Source organism: Cricetulus griseus, chromosome 2 (genome assembly GCF_003668045.3).
Source record: "Cricetulus griseus strain 17A/GY chromosome 2, alternate assembly CriGri-PICRH-1.0, whole genome shotgun sequence".
Lineage (NCBI taxonomy): Eukaryota > Metazoa > Chordata > Mammalia > Rodentia > Cricetidae > Cricetulus > Cricetulus griseus.
In genome coordinates, this window is record NC_048595.1 from 252,182,139 (window position 1) to 252,196,244 (window position 14,106).

At 39.4% G+C, this 14,106-nt stretch overlaps 1 protein-coding gene across 1 annotated transcript in view; it reads right to left on the reverse strand.

The window, feature by feature from the left end:
- The window catches only part of LOC100752741 (heat shock factor protein 2), a 52,918-nt gene extending 40,416 nt beyond the window's left edge, over window positions 1–12,502 (reverse strand). Inside the window, exon 1 of the mRNA XM_027398453.2 lies at window positions 12,367–12,502. The gene's annotated coding sequence lies outside the window, so the exon portion shown is untranslated. The remainder of the gene's footprint in view (window positions 1–12,366) is intronic.
- Between the last annotated feature and the right edge of the window lie 1,604 nt (window positions 12,503–14,106).

Sequence of the window (14,106 nt, forward strand, 5' to 3'; positions counted from 1 at the left end):
TATTTAAGACTGTGGATTGTGCCCTTTGTCTAAGTCTCCAACTCCAGGAGGTACTCCCTGAAGTCCCACCAGTCACTCCAACTAAGGAATCAGGTAGGCTATCTTCTCTCTCCTTCCTGTCCTCCAACTCCTTTACCCAGGTATTATCCTCAGTGTTGTAACAGCTGAAGCCTCTCCTACTCTCTGCACAGAATCTGCACATGTACTCATGGCACATTCAGATTTCTGTCCACATGTAGACCTTCTCAACCCACCCCACTTCTAGCCTATCCTGATTCCTTGCATCAGCTCCCAATACCTAGAAACACATTATACTCATGAACATACATAGCAGCATTCCATACTAGACAACTACTACAGTCTCCTAAGAACCAGAGAGAGCAACAGAAATCAAGGAACCAGACAACCACCCAACAAAGACATGACCAGGTATCAGCACATAGAATTACAATCATCTCAAGCCTACATGCCTAGAAGCCAGGATAAATACACAATCAAAACAGCCAGGGCAATATCTTTCCACTAGAGCTCATCACTCCTACTATAGTAGGCCTGAAAAAATGCAATATAGCTAAAGCACATGAAAAGAATGCCAAAGAGCTATTATGATTGTGTCAAAGACCTTAAAGGATATAAATAAATCTGTTAATGAACTCCATGAAAATACAAACAATAGAACAAAACAAATACTTTGAGATATGAAAATTGATTTGAATTGGAATTAAAGTGGAATTGAAAACCCAAAGAGAGGTAAAACTGGAAATGAAAAATTTAGAAACTTGAGTAGGATCCTCACAGGCAAGCCTCACCAACAGAATACAAGAGATGGAAGAGAGAATCTCAGGTAATGAAAACAAATAGAAGTGGTTCCCTCAGTCAAAGAATGTGTTCAATCTAAAAAAAAAAAAAAAAAATCCAGGAACAAAACATCCAGGAAATGTGAGGTGCTATGAAAATACAAATCTGCAAAAAGGAATAGAGGAAAGAGAAAGGCACAGAAAAATATTTTCCACAAAATAATAGACATTGACTAACCTAAAGAATAAGGTGCCTACCAAGGTACAAGAAGCATACAGAACACCAAATAGACTGGACCAGAAGAGAAAATGCAAATGACAATAATCAAAACACTCAATGTACAGAATAAGGAATATTAAAACTTTAAGGAAAAGACAAGTAAAATAAAAAGGAGGACCTATTAGAACAATACCTGCCTTTCCCATGGAGATGCTAAACTCTAAAAAGGGCCTGGTTTGTGTTATATAATCTCTAAAAGACACAGATGCTGGCTTAGACTACTATACAAAGCAAACATATCCATCATAATAGATGGAGAAAGAAAGGCATTCCATGATAAAACCAAATTTAAACAGTATCTACCTAGAAATCCAGTTCTACAGAAGTGCCAAAACAAAAATTTCAACATGAAAAGATTAACCACACCATGAAAACACAAGGAATAACTCACTTTAAACCAACAAATCAAAAGAGGGAGGGAAAAAACAACTCAAACCACAACACCAAAATAACAGGAATCAACAAACACTGTTCATTGATTGAAGACTGTTAACATCAATTCCCGATAGTCTAATGGATTGGTTTTGAAAATAGAACCCATCTTGTTGCTGCATCCAAGAAACACATTTTACTACCAAGGACAGAAATCACCTCAGGGCAAGAAGATGTGAAAAGATATGCCAAGCAAATGGACCCATGAAGCCAGGCAGTGTAGCCACGTTAATGTCTGACAAAATAGACCAAATCAAAATTGATCAGGAGACACAGGGAAGGCCACTACACACTCATCAAAGGAAAATCCAAGCGGATACTGCAATTCTTAACATGCATCAAATCCAAGGGCACCCAAGTTTGTAAAAGAAGCACTACTACAGCTTAAATCACATACTCACCTTCACATAGTGATAATGGGAGACTTCAAGACCCCACTCATCAATGGCCATCACCCAGATAGAAAGCAGAGAAATTCTGGAGCTAAATGACATTCATAAACCACATAGACCTAACAGACAATTTACAAACAATTCCACCCAGACACAAAATAATATGCCTTCTTCTTGGCAGCTTGTGGAACTTTCTCCAAAATTGACCACATACTTGGAAAAAACAGCAAGTCTTAACAGAGACAAGAAAACTGAAATAACACCCTGCATTCTGTTTGATCACCACAGATTAAAGCTGGATATCCACTACAACAGAAAACTTACAAACTCATGGAAACTGAGCAATCCACTACTGAATAAATAATGAGTCAAGACAGAAATTAATTCAAAAATGTAAATACCTTCTAGAATTGAATAAAAATGAAAACATAATATAGTCAAAGTGTGGGACACAAAGAAAGGAATTCTAAGAGGCAAGTTCATAATGATAAGTGCCTATGTTAAAAAAAAAAAGAAAAAAAAACTGGAGAGATCTCATATCAGCAATTTAACAGCTCACCTGAAAGCTCTAAAACAAAAAAAGGAATCACAACCAAAAGGAGTAAATGACAAGAAGTAATCAAACTCAGAACTAAAATCAATAAAATACAAACAAAAACAATACAATGAACCAGTGAACAGAAGAGTTGGTTCTTTGAACAAGCAAAAAAGATTAATAAATCTTCAGCCAAATAAGCTAAAAGTTAAAGGATAAGATTCAAATTAACAAAAATAAAAATGAAAAAGTAGATGTAACAACAGAAAATGAAGAAGCCTGAGGACTATAAGGACAAATTTAAAAACCTGTACTTCACAAATTGGAAAATCTAAAAGAAATGAATAATTGTCTCAAAAGGTACCACTTCCCAAAATTAAATCAAGATCAGAACAGCATTTTAAACAGATCTATAATCTCTAGTTATATTGAAGCAGTAAATAAAAGTCTTCCGATGCCCAAAAGCCCAGTGCTAAATGGTTTTAGCACAGAATTTTACTGGACTTTCAAAGAAGAGTTAACACCAATATTCCTCAAATTATTCCTTAAAATAGGAACAAAAGGGGGTAAGGGAGCTACGAGTATGAGAAGGGAAGAAGAGGAAGCATGCAGAGGTCATGAGGGAGCAGAAAAGTTGAGTCAGGTGTAGATTAGAAGAAAGGATATGTGATAGGTAGGGTTTTAGTTGGGGAGGGGTAGTAGGGGAGGAGGGGAGGGAGAAGGGAACTGGGATTGTCATGTAATTCAATCTTGTTTCTAATTCAAATAAAAAAATGACAAAAATTCTGACCCTAAAAAAAATAGGAACAAAAGGAATATTGCCTAATTCATTTTATGATGTTAGATTTGCCCTGATACTAAACTACATGAAGACCAAACAAAAGAAAGAGAATCACAGATCAATTTCCCTTATGAACAAAGATGAAAAAATTCTCAAAAAATATTAGCAAACAGACCAAGAACAAATCAAAATCATCCATCATGATCAAGTAGACATCCTCCTAAAGATGCAGGGATGGTTCAACATACAAAAGTAATAAATGTAATCCACCATATAAACAAACTGAAAGGCAAAAGTCACATGACTATCTCATTAGATACAGAAAAAAGCCTTTGACAAAATCCAACACCCCTTCATGATAAAAGTCCTGGAGAAATTATAGATATAAGAGATACATCTCAACATTATAAAGGTGAGTTACAGCAAGTCCATAGCCATCATCAACCTAAGTGGAAAGAAATTAAAAGCATTTCCACTAAAAGACAAGATTGTCCACTTTCTCCATACCTATTAACATAATTCTTGAAGAGCATTAAGATAACTGAAGATCTTGTAGATACAAATAGGAAGAGAGAGAGTCAAAGTATCTTTATTTGCATATGATATGATAGTATACATAAGTTATCCTAAAAATTCTACTGTGGAACTCCCAAAGCTGATAAATACTTTCAGAAAAGTTCTGGATACAAATTTAACTTACAAAAGTCACTGGCTCTCCTATATGCAAATGAAGTCAGAAATCAGGGGAAAAATACCCTTCATAATAACCCTCCCAAATAAAAACAAAAAAGAAAAAGAAGAAAAGGAAAAATATCTTCAAGTAATGTAACCAACCAAGTGAAAGATTTGTATGACAAAGATTTTAAGACATTGAAGAAAGAAATTTAAAAAAGATATCAGAAAATGAAAAGATCTGCATGCTCATGGATCAGAGGATTAATAGAGTATACATGGACATCCAACCAAAAGCAATCTACAGATTCAATGCAGTTCCCATCAAGGTCCACACAATTCTTCACAGGACATATAAGGACAGTCCTCAGATTCATGTGGAAACACAAAAATGCCAGGATACTAAAGCAGACCTGAATAATAATAATAATAATAATAATAATAATAATAATAATAATAATAATAATAATAATAAAATAATAATAATAATAATAATCATATAATAATAACTGCTGGAGGTTTCACCATTCCTGACCTCAAATTTTGCTACAGACCTATAGTAGTAAAAATACGGTATTTGCACAAAAACAGACATGCTGATGAATGGAATGAGACCCATATATAAATCCATACACCTATAGGGCAGCTGATTTAAAAAAAAAAGCCAGAAATACACACTGGAAAAAAGACCACATTTGCAAGAAATGGTGCTGGAAAGCTGTATGTAGGAGAGTACAAATAGATACATACTTACTATTCTGCACAAAACTCAACTCCAAAAGAATCAAAGACATCAACATATTATCAGATGATACATAAATTGAGTATATAGTTGCTTCTATGTGGATATTAGCTATTAAGTCAATCATAAGCAAACTACAATCCTTATAACTACAGAGGCTTGGTAATGTAAGGAACTGGGGGAAAATTGGATCACCTAGGAAGAGGAAATAGAATAAATAGATATGGATATATGAGGCAGGATCTGGAACTAGGGGGATCAAACAGGGAAGAGGGAGGGAGTTGGGGGTTACAGGAAATAATAGAGGGGGCAGCTAAAACTAAGGGACATTTGAGAGGTCCCATGGAAACCAAATAGAGTAGAAGTTTCTTAAAACATAATCATGTAGGAACATGATCTCAATAAAATCACCAAATAATGAGGGGGATGGAGCCCCAACTGGATATTGGTCATAATCAAATGAAACTTCCAGTACTGGAAATGGCCAAAGGGGCCCCATGGGAAACTCCAAACAACTCAAACTATTACAAAGGCTATTTATTGGTGATTTCATACAAAATAATGACAAGGCCCTATTGCTGAAGAAAACATCTACACAACTCATTGAACACGTAGAATTTGCACTGATCCCTACTTATAGCCTTTACACCTGTAGACTAGAGATTGTGGTACTGGAAGGTACTTTGCATGCTACTAAAGAAGAAACATAAACACCAACCCAGCTACAAACCCTTCAGTTTACGAGGATGACCTGCCTGCAAATGTGCTAGTGTAATAGTGGCACAATTTTTATGGAAGCAGCCAACCAATATCTGATTGTATTTAAAGCACACTCCATAAGATGGACCCCTGTTATAGAATATTATTTTAGACATGCTACATTTGTTTATGTTGTAGAATATTAGTTTAATGATGCAAAGTTGTGTTGCATTCCTTTGTGTTGCATTTGTTTAATTCTGTGTTTGTTACTTTGCCTGTTTAAAACACCTGATTGGTCCAATAAAGAGCCGGACTGCCAAACGCCAGGCAGGAGAAAGGATAGGCAGGGCTGGCAGGGATAGAGAGTAAATAGGACGAGAATTCTGGGAGGTGAAACATCAAGGAGGAATAAAAGGAGAGAGGATGCTAGTGGCTGGCCACAGAGTAACAAGTAAAGAAAGGTATACAGAATAGAGAAAGATAAAGCCCAGAGGCAAAGAGTAGATGGGAAATTTTAATTTCAGAAAAGCTGGGTGTAAACATTAGTTTTCTGGCCCGTCAGGTCCTTCAGCCCTTGAACCCCAAATAAACACATGGGTACCATATTAATTATGAATCTGTTGGCTGGTGACTAGCGTTTCTTATTGACTAACTCTGTCTTAATTATTAACCTATTTCTATTAATCTAAGTATTTCCACATGGTCTTATCTTACCAGAGAAAGAGTTTGGACCTGTTACTCCTCTCCAGTCCTACATGGTGACTGACTCTGCCTATGTTTCCCAGAATACTCTTCCTCTCCTAGTCCTACCTATCTTGCTTCCCTATTGGTCAAGGGTGCTTTAGTCATCAACCAATAAGAGAAACATATACAGAGAAGACCATCAGCTTCTAGAAATAAGCCAAGCTAAGGCCGGGCATTTATGAGTAATAATAAGTCTCTGTGTGTTTACAATTGCCACAAACAATATAAAATACTTTGGGTTAACACTCACCAAAGACATGAAAGACTTATACCGTAAGAATTCTGATTCTCTAAAGAAAGAAATTAAAGAAGATACCAGAAAATGGAAAGATCTCCCATGCTCTTGGATAGGTAGGATCAACATAGTAAATATGGCAATCCTGCCAAAAGCAATCTGCAGATTCAATGCAATCCCCATCAAAATCCCAACACAATTCTTCACAGACCTTGAAAGAACAATTCTCAACTTTATATGGAAAACAAAAGACCCAGGATAACCAAAACAACCCTGTACAATAAAGGAACTTCTGGAGCCATCACCATGCCCGACTTCAAGCTCTATTACAGAGCTATAGTCCTGAAAACAGCTTTGTATTGGCACAAAAATAGACAGGTAGACCAATGGAATAGAGTTGAAAACCCTGATATTGATCCACACACCTACGAACACCTGATTTTTGACAAAGAAGCTAAATTTATATGACGGAATAAAGAAAGCATCTTCAACAAATGGTGCTGGCATAACTGGATGTTGGCATGTAGAAGACTGCAGATAGATCCATGTCTATCACCATGCACAAAACTTAAGTCCAAATGGATCAAAGACCTCAACATAAACCCAGCCACACTGAACCTATTAGAAGACAAAGTGCGAAATACCCTTGAACTAATTGGTATAGGAGAACACTTCCTGAACATAACATCAGTAGCACAGACACTGAGATCAACAATTGAAAAATGGGACCTCTTGAAATTGAGAAGCTTCTGTAAGGCAAAGAACACAGTCAGCAAGACAAAACAGCAGCCCACAGACTGGGAAAAGATATTCACCAACCCCACATCTGACAGAGGGCTGATCTCCAAAATATACAAAGAACTTAAGAAGCTAGTCTAGAAAACACCAAACAATCCAATTAAAAAGTGGGGTACAGAACTAAATAGACAATTCTCAATAGAGGAACCTAAAGTGGCTGAAAGATACATAAGAAAGTGTTCAACATCCTTAGCCATCAGGGAAATGCAAAACAAAACACTCTGAGATACCATCTTACTCCTGTCAGAATGGCCAAAATCAAAAACACCAAGGACAGTTTATGCTGGAGAGGATGTGGAGAAAGGGGAACACTTCTCCACTGCTGGTGGGAGTGCCAACTTGTACAGCCACTTTGGAAATCAGTATGGTGACTCCTCAAGAAAATGGGAATCAGTCTACCACAAGATCCAGCAATTCCACTCTTAGGCATATACACAAAAGAAGCACATTCATACAACAAGGACATCTGTTCAATGATGTTCATAGCAGCACTATTTGTAATAGGCAGAAACTTGAAGTAACCTAGATGCCCCTCAACCAAAGAATGAATAGAGAAAATGTAGTACATTTGCACAATGGAGTACTACTCAGCGGAAAAAAACAATGGAATCTTGAAATTTGCAGGAAATTGGTTGGAACTAGAAGAAACCATTCTGAGAGAGGTAACCCAATCACAAAAAGACAAACATGGTATGTACTCACTCATATGTGGATTTTAGACATAGTGTAAAGGATTACCAGCCCACAATCTACACTGCCAGAGATGCTAGTAAACAAGGAGGACCCTAAGAGAGACATACATGGTCCCCTGGAGAAGGGGAAAAGGTCTGGATCCCCTGAGCAAACTGAGAGGACGGGAAGAGGAGGGAAGGAGCTAGGAGAATGAGAAGGGAAGAAGAGGAAGGATGCAGAGGTCATGAGGGAGCAGAAAGTTTGAGTCAGGGGAAGAATTGAAGAAAGGGTATGTGATAGGTAAGGTTTTAGTTGGGGGGGTGTTAGGGGAGGATGGGAGGTAGAAGGGAACTGAGATTGTCATGTTAAACAATCTTGTTTCTAATTCAATTTAAAAAATGATTAAAAATAAATAAATACTTATAATTTTTAAATCTCAAAAAATAATAGAAAAGAAAAATACTCACATAATAGAGTCAGTCCTGTACAATCAAGCGAACCATGGAACAGAGAGAGTGGCATGCTAAGTGACTCTGACCAGGCCCCAGTGTTTGTGGTCTGCATCACCTGTGCCAGCCCCCAAGAAGGCATGGCTAACATTTCCCCTACATCCATTTACCTGCAAATTTCATGATCCACTTTTTTGATGGCTGAGTAATATCCCATTGTGAAAATGTACCACATTTTCCTTATCTATTCATCTATTGATGGGCATATAGGTTGTTTTCAACTTCTGCCTATTAGGAATAGAACAGCAATGAACATGATTGAGTGTCTCTGTGGTAGGATGAAGAACCCTTTGTGTACATGATCAAGAGTGGTACAGCCATATCTTGAGGTAGATCAATTCTGTTTGGAATTTTGATGGGGATTGCATTGAATGTGTATATTGCTTTTGGTAAGATGGCCATATTTACTATATTGATCCTACCAATCGATTATATTGCCTTAGCCATTATTCTATTGTTATGAAGAGCCCCCCCACCCCCCAGTCCACAGCAAGTCTTACAAAGCAGAGCTTTTAATTAGGGGTTTCATTTGCAGTTTCAGAGATTAGTTCATTATCATAATGGCAGGGACCATGGAGGCAGGGAACATGGCAGCAGGCAGGCAGGCAGGCAGGCAGGCAGGCAGGCAGGGCAGGCAGGCAGGCAGGCAGGCAGGCATGTTATTGGAAAAATAGCAATCTTTAGGTCAAGATAGAGAAAAAAAAAACACTAGGCTGGCTGTGGGCCTTTGAAAATCTCAGTGACACACTTCCTCCAATAAAATCATACCTACCTCCTACTCCTTCCAATCATATCAAAGAGTTCCACTCCCTGGTGACTATGCAAACAAATATATGAGCTCTGGGGGCATTCTTACTTAAACCACCACAGATATCTTCCTCAATTTCTTTCTTCAGGATCTTAAAGTTTTTATCATATAAGTCTTTCACTTGCCTAGTTGGAGTTATCCCAAGATATTTTGTATTTTTTGAGGCGATTGTGAATGGTGTTGTTACCCTGATTTCTTTCTCAGTCTGTCATTTGTATATAGGAAGGCAGCAGATTTTTGTGAGTTAATTTTGTATCCAGCTACTTTGCCAAAATGTTTATCAGCTGTAGGAGTTTCATGGTAGAAGTTTTAGGGTCACTTATGTATACCATCATATCATCTGCAAATAAAGATTTTTGACTTCTTCCTTTCCAATTTGTAGTTCCTTGATCTCCTTCAGTTGTGTTACTGCTCTGGCTAAGATTTCAAGTACTATGTTGAGAGATGGGAAGCCTTATCTTGTTCCTGATTTTAGAAGAATTGATTTGAATTTCTCTCTCTTTAAGCTGATATTAGCTATAGGCTTGCTGTAAATTGCTTTAATTATATGGAGGAATATCCCTTGTATTCCTAATCTCTTCAGGACTTTTATCATGAAGTGTAATGAAGGGATATTAGATTTTTGTCAGAGGCTTTTTTTTTTATCTAATGAAATTATCTAAAGGCCGTGTGGTTTTTGCCTTTCAGTTTATTTATATGGTACATTATATTTATCAACTTTATCAACTTACACCTACTGAACCATCCCTACATCTCTGGCATGAAGCCTATCTGATCAAGGTGGGTGATCTGTTTGATGTGTTCTTGGGTCCAGTTTCCAAATATTTTATTGAGAATTTTTATATCTTTGTTCATAAGGGAAATTGGTCTACAATCCTCTTTCTTCATTGGATCTTTATGTGGTTTAAGTACCACTAATTTTGGTATAAAACAAACTGGGCAATATTCCTTCTGTTCCTATTTTGTGGAATAATTTGAGGAATATTGGCATTAACTCTTATTTGAAAGTGCAGTAAAATTCTGTGCTAACACCATCTGGCTCTGGGACATATTTCACTAGGGATTACTGGTCTGTTTAAATTGCTTGTTTGATCTCATTTAACTTTATTAGGTATTATGTATTGAGAAAATTACTCGTTTCTTTGGATTTTCCTGTTTGGTAGACTACAGGATTTTAAAGGATGTCCTTATGCGTCTCAGGATTTCCTCAGTGTCTGTTGTTATGTGCCCCCTTTCATCTCTAATTTTACTAATTAAATCTCATTTTTCCACCATTTAGGTATTGTGGCTAAGGGTTTGTCAGTGAAAATATAGCGGTGCTGTGCATGAAGAATTGAGAAAATATACACCCACAGAAAGTGGTAGTAAATAGAGATAAAATCACTGCCTCATCTGTGGTGAACAACCTGTCACAGGGTCTCCTTACAAGTCTGCAGGAACCCCGAGTGGCTTACACCCCTTCCCCTCTTTGTATTCATTAGTGTACATTCATAAAAGGACCTATAGAGATGCTGAAATATTTGATAATGGTGTTTTCTACACGTGCTTAAAAATAAACGAATATAAAGGCCTTTTCCTAAGTACATTTGCCTTAATATTTGGCAGAATGGGCTCCAATAAAGACAGAGTGACATCTTCACACTACAGAGAATGTAGAAACCTGTCTCTTCCCACAGAATGGTTCCTACATCCTCATGGTTATCCCTGTGTAGTTAAGTCTGAGCGTGGTTAGGCTCTGGGAAGTACTGTGAAGGCTTGCGGATAGTCACTGGATGACTTTGCCTCTTGCTCCCCCTACTGTTCATGTTATGTTACTGTCACTCATAAATGCACACAGAAAAGCACCTGTGCTAAGAAATTTGATTTTCAATATCAGATGCAGTCATATGGCACTTAATCTGATTAATTCCTTAATTTTAACTCTCACAGAATTTCATGTACTCGTAAGAGTTATGTTTTAGAAAGTAATTTATGGAGTTGTATTTTCTGAGATCATATTTTCTCCCCTTAATATCAGTTTTCTTGTGCATAATGATAAATACAACTGTGCAAGTATTTCTCTTAGAAGGTCTGGTTTTACAAACACTACCTAGGTGATGTTCCATAAGCAACCCTCATCTTTGTTTCTAGGATGCATCAGGAGTGGAACTTCAAAACATTCTTATAGTGTGTTTCGTATTTATTTAAATGCTGCTAAAAACTTCTTTCCTAATTTGAAAATTGTGGCCATTTCTGAGACCTTGGGGACACTCAGTATCCCATCTGTATCTCACTTTCATTTATGCTTTTTGTTTGGTTCTATTTTTGAGTTTTAATATTCATATTTTAATTACCAAGGATATATTTGATTTCTTATTTCTACTCTTAATAATGTCTTATTCTTATTTTTATATGTTCTGTACATGCAAGAGAGTGTAAGCCAGTGAAGAGTGTAAGTCATTCTTCCAGTCCCTCCCTGCCATCCTTTCCCTTTTTGCTGATGAATTATCTGTTTTTTCTTGAGTCATTTTTGCTTAATTTGACATTTTTCTTTCATGTTGCAGTTTTGTTTTTACCCGAGAGACCTTTTGTGTTTGTTGTTTGTCCATTTGTTTTAAGAAAGAGGTCAGACAAAAGCTGAGTGAATTTCTGTTTAGGGCAGTTACTTCACTGGCAAAAGTTATTCTGGAATAATGGGGTTGCGGAGCTGAACATTATCAGTAGGGATCATAAGTGTCAGAGGTCAGAGTTCCACCTTCCACAGAAGATGCCCGATTCAAAAAAAATTAGCTTTTTTTTTTAAGAGAAAAAGTAGAAGCTTTTTAAATCCTTCCCGTTCCTTCCTGGCCCTTCCCTCCCCTTTCTCTCCTTCTTTTTAAATTTATTTATATATTATTAATTATTAATTAATTAATTTTGTTTTATGAAACTCCATGAAGCCCTGGCTGTTCTGGAGACCAGGCTGACTCGAACTCACAGAGATCCAACTGCTTCTGTCTCCTCAGTGCTGGGATTAAAGGTGTGCGCCACCACCACCTGGCACCTTTCCTTTTCTTCCCCCTCCCGCCCTTTTAGGGGATTGGATCAGTGGCAGACATTGGACCAACTGAGGCAAAACTTGGGTGTGGGTAAAGGTGGTATAACATAACAGAATTCTTCACTGACTCTTCCGGAATTTCACATTAAGCACCCCAATCCTGTTCACCTCTCAGTCTCTTCATTTCCTCTTCAACCTCTGCAGCATCCCCCCCCCCCAATCAATTAAAAACAAACCAAAACAAAAAAACCCACCTTGCTTCTCCGTGTTTCCAATACTTATTCTTTCATTCTAGAGGCATCGGGAGCTGTGGTGAGTCACACAGCATGCCCTTTCGTCCAATCAGCCCCACCCACAAAATGCTCATTGCAATGAGTCATTGGTCTGGTTCAGGGCCTCTGGTTTCTGACACACCATCATCACTGGACCCTCACTGAAACTCCTCTCAGATATCCTGCTGTTGCCTCTAGCCATGGGGATCCTGCTAGGACCGTTCGCTTCACACACTCCAGCAGGTCATAGATGGAGTAGATGTTTTGTACTGGGTAGGTCTGGGTGGTAGCTGAGCCGGTCAGTCCCAGCCACTGGGACTGACCCCCTCAGGAAAAGGCAGAGCCAGCTCTCCTAGGCTCATCGTGAGGGGTGGGGCCATCTCTCCTGAGTTGGCTGGCAGCCATCCCATCGAGGGTGGGACCAGCTCTCCTCCTGCAGTGTCCAGCAAGGGGCAGCGCCAGCTATCACAGGGCCAGTGAGGTTTTCAACTTAAGTAGTTCCTATGACCCCCTTGTGGCAACAGTGGCATGTACATCACTACAGACCCCAGCGGCAGCAGAAACAGGGACCCAGACCTTGACAGCAGCTCAGGCCCGGGCATACTATGGCCCTGGTGGCAGCACATGCCACCCAGATCAGTATGGTCCCAGCTGCAGCAAGGCCCTGGGACACCAACATGATCTCAGGTGGCTGTCCAGACCCTGGGCATTCACACAACTTTCAGGGGTAACAGGAGCCACAGACCCTGGCTGCTGCGAGACCACGGACCCAGACATTACCCTATGCAGCAGCCCAGGCCCAGACGACACCATGGCCCGGTGTGGCAGTGCAGGTCACCCAGATTGGCGTGGCTCTGGTGGTAGCAGGGCCCTCAGACACCAACATAGCCACAGGTTGCAGCCTAGAGCCTGGGCATTCATGTAGCCTTTGGTGTTACCATGGGCCACAGATATCAACACAAAACCCGGTTATAATAGGACCATGGACCCAGACACGATCCTCAGTAGTAGCCTGGACCTGGATATCACCATGGCCACAGGTGGCAGCCACTCAGATCAGTATGATCTCATGGCAGCATGGCCTTCAGACATCAACATGGTCTCAAGTGGCATACCAGACTCCTGGCAGCGTCTTGGCCTTTGATAGAATCAGGAGCCACAGACATCAACATAGACCCTGGCTTCAATAGGGACATGGACCTAGAAATGGCCTCCAGCTGTGATGGCCCAGGGCACTCAGATCTGTATGATTCTGGCTGCAGCATGACCCTCAGATCACCATCTTAGATGACAGCCCAAACCCTGGATATTTGCATGGCCTTTAGTGGTATCAGGAGCCATGGATGTCAACCCAGCCCCTGGCTGTGGTAGGGCCACAAACTCAGACATTGCCATATGGCACAGCCCAGGCCGGATATCATTCTGGCCAGGAGGCCACCAACATCAGCCTGTTCCTCACTTCTTCAGATCTTACCACAGCAAAGGAACCATTCCACCTCTCTCTCCCATTTCTCCACTGTTTATTTGCTCATCAAAACACCCAGTGGGTTGGTGGATGCCTTGAGGACCTAGTCTGCCCTGTGGGTGGCTGACACATGGCTCAGGGGGCTGTAGATCTGTCTGGAATCTTTCAATGACTCATCCATTTCGTCCCATGACTAACTTCTGCATGTGGCTATAATCAGCACTTGAAGTTCTCCATGCTCTGGGTCCCATGGGGCA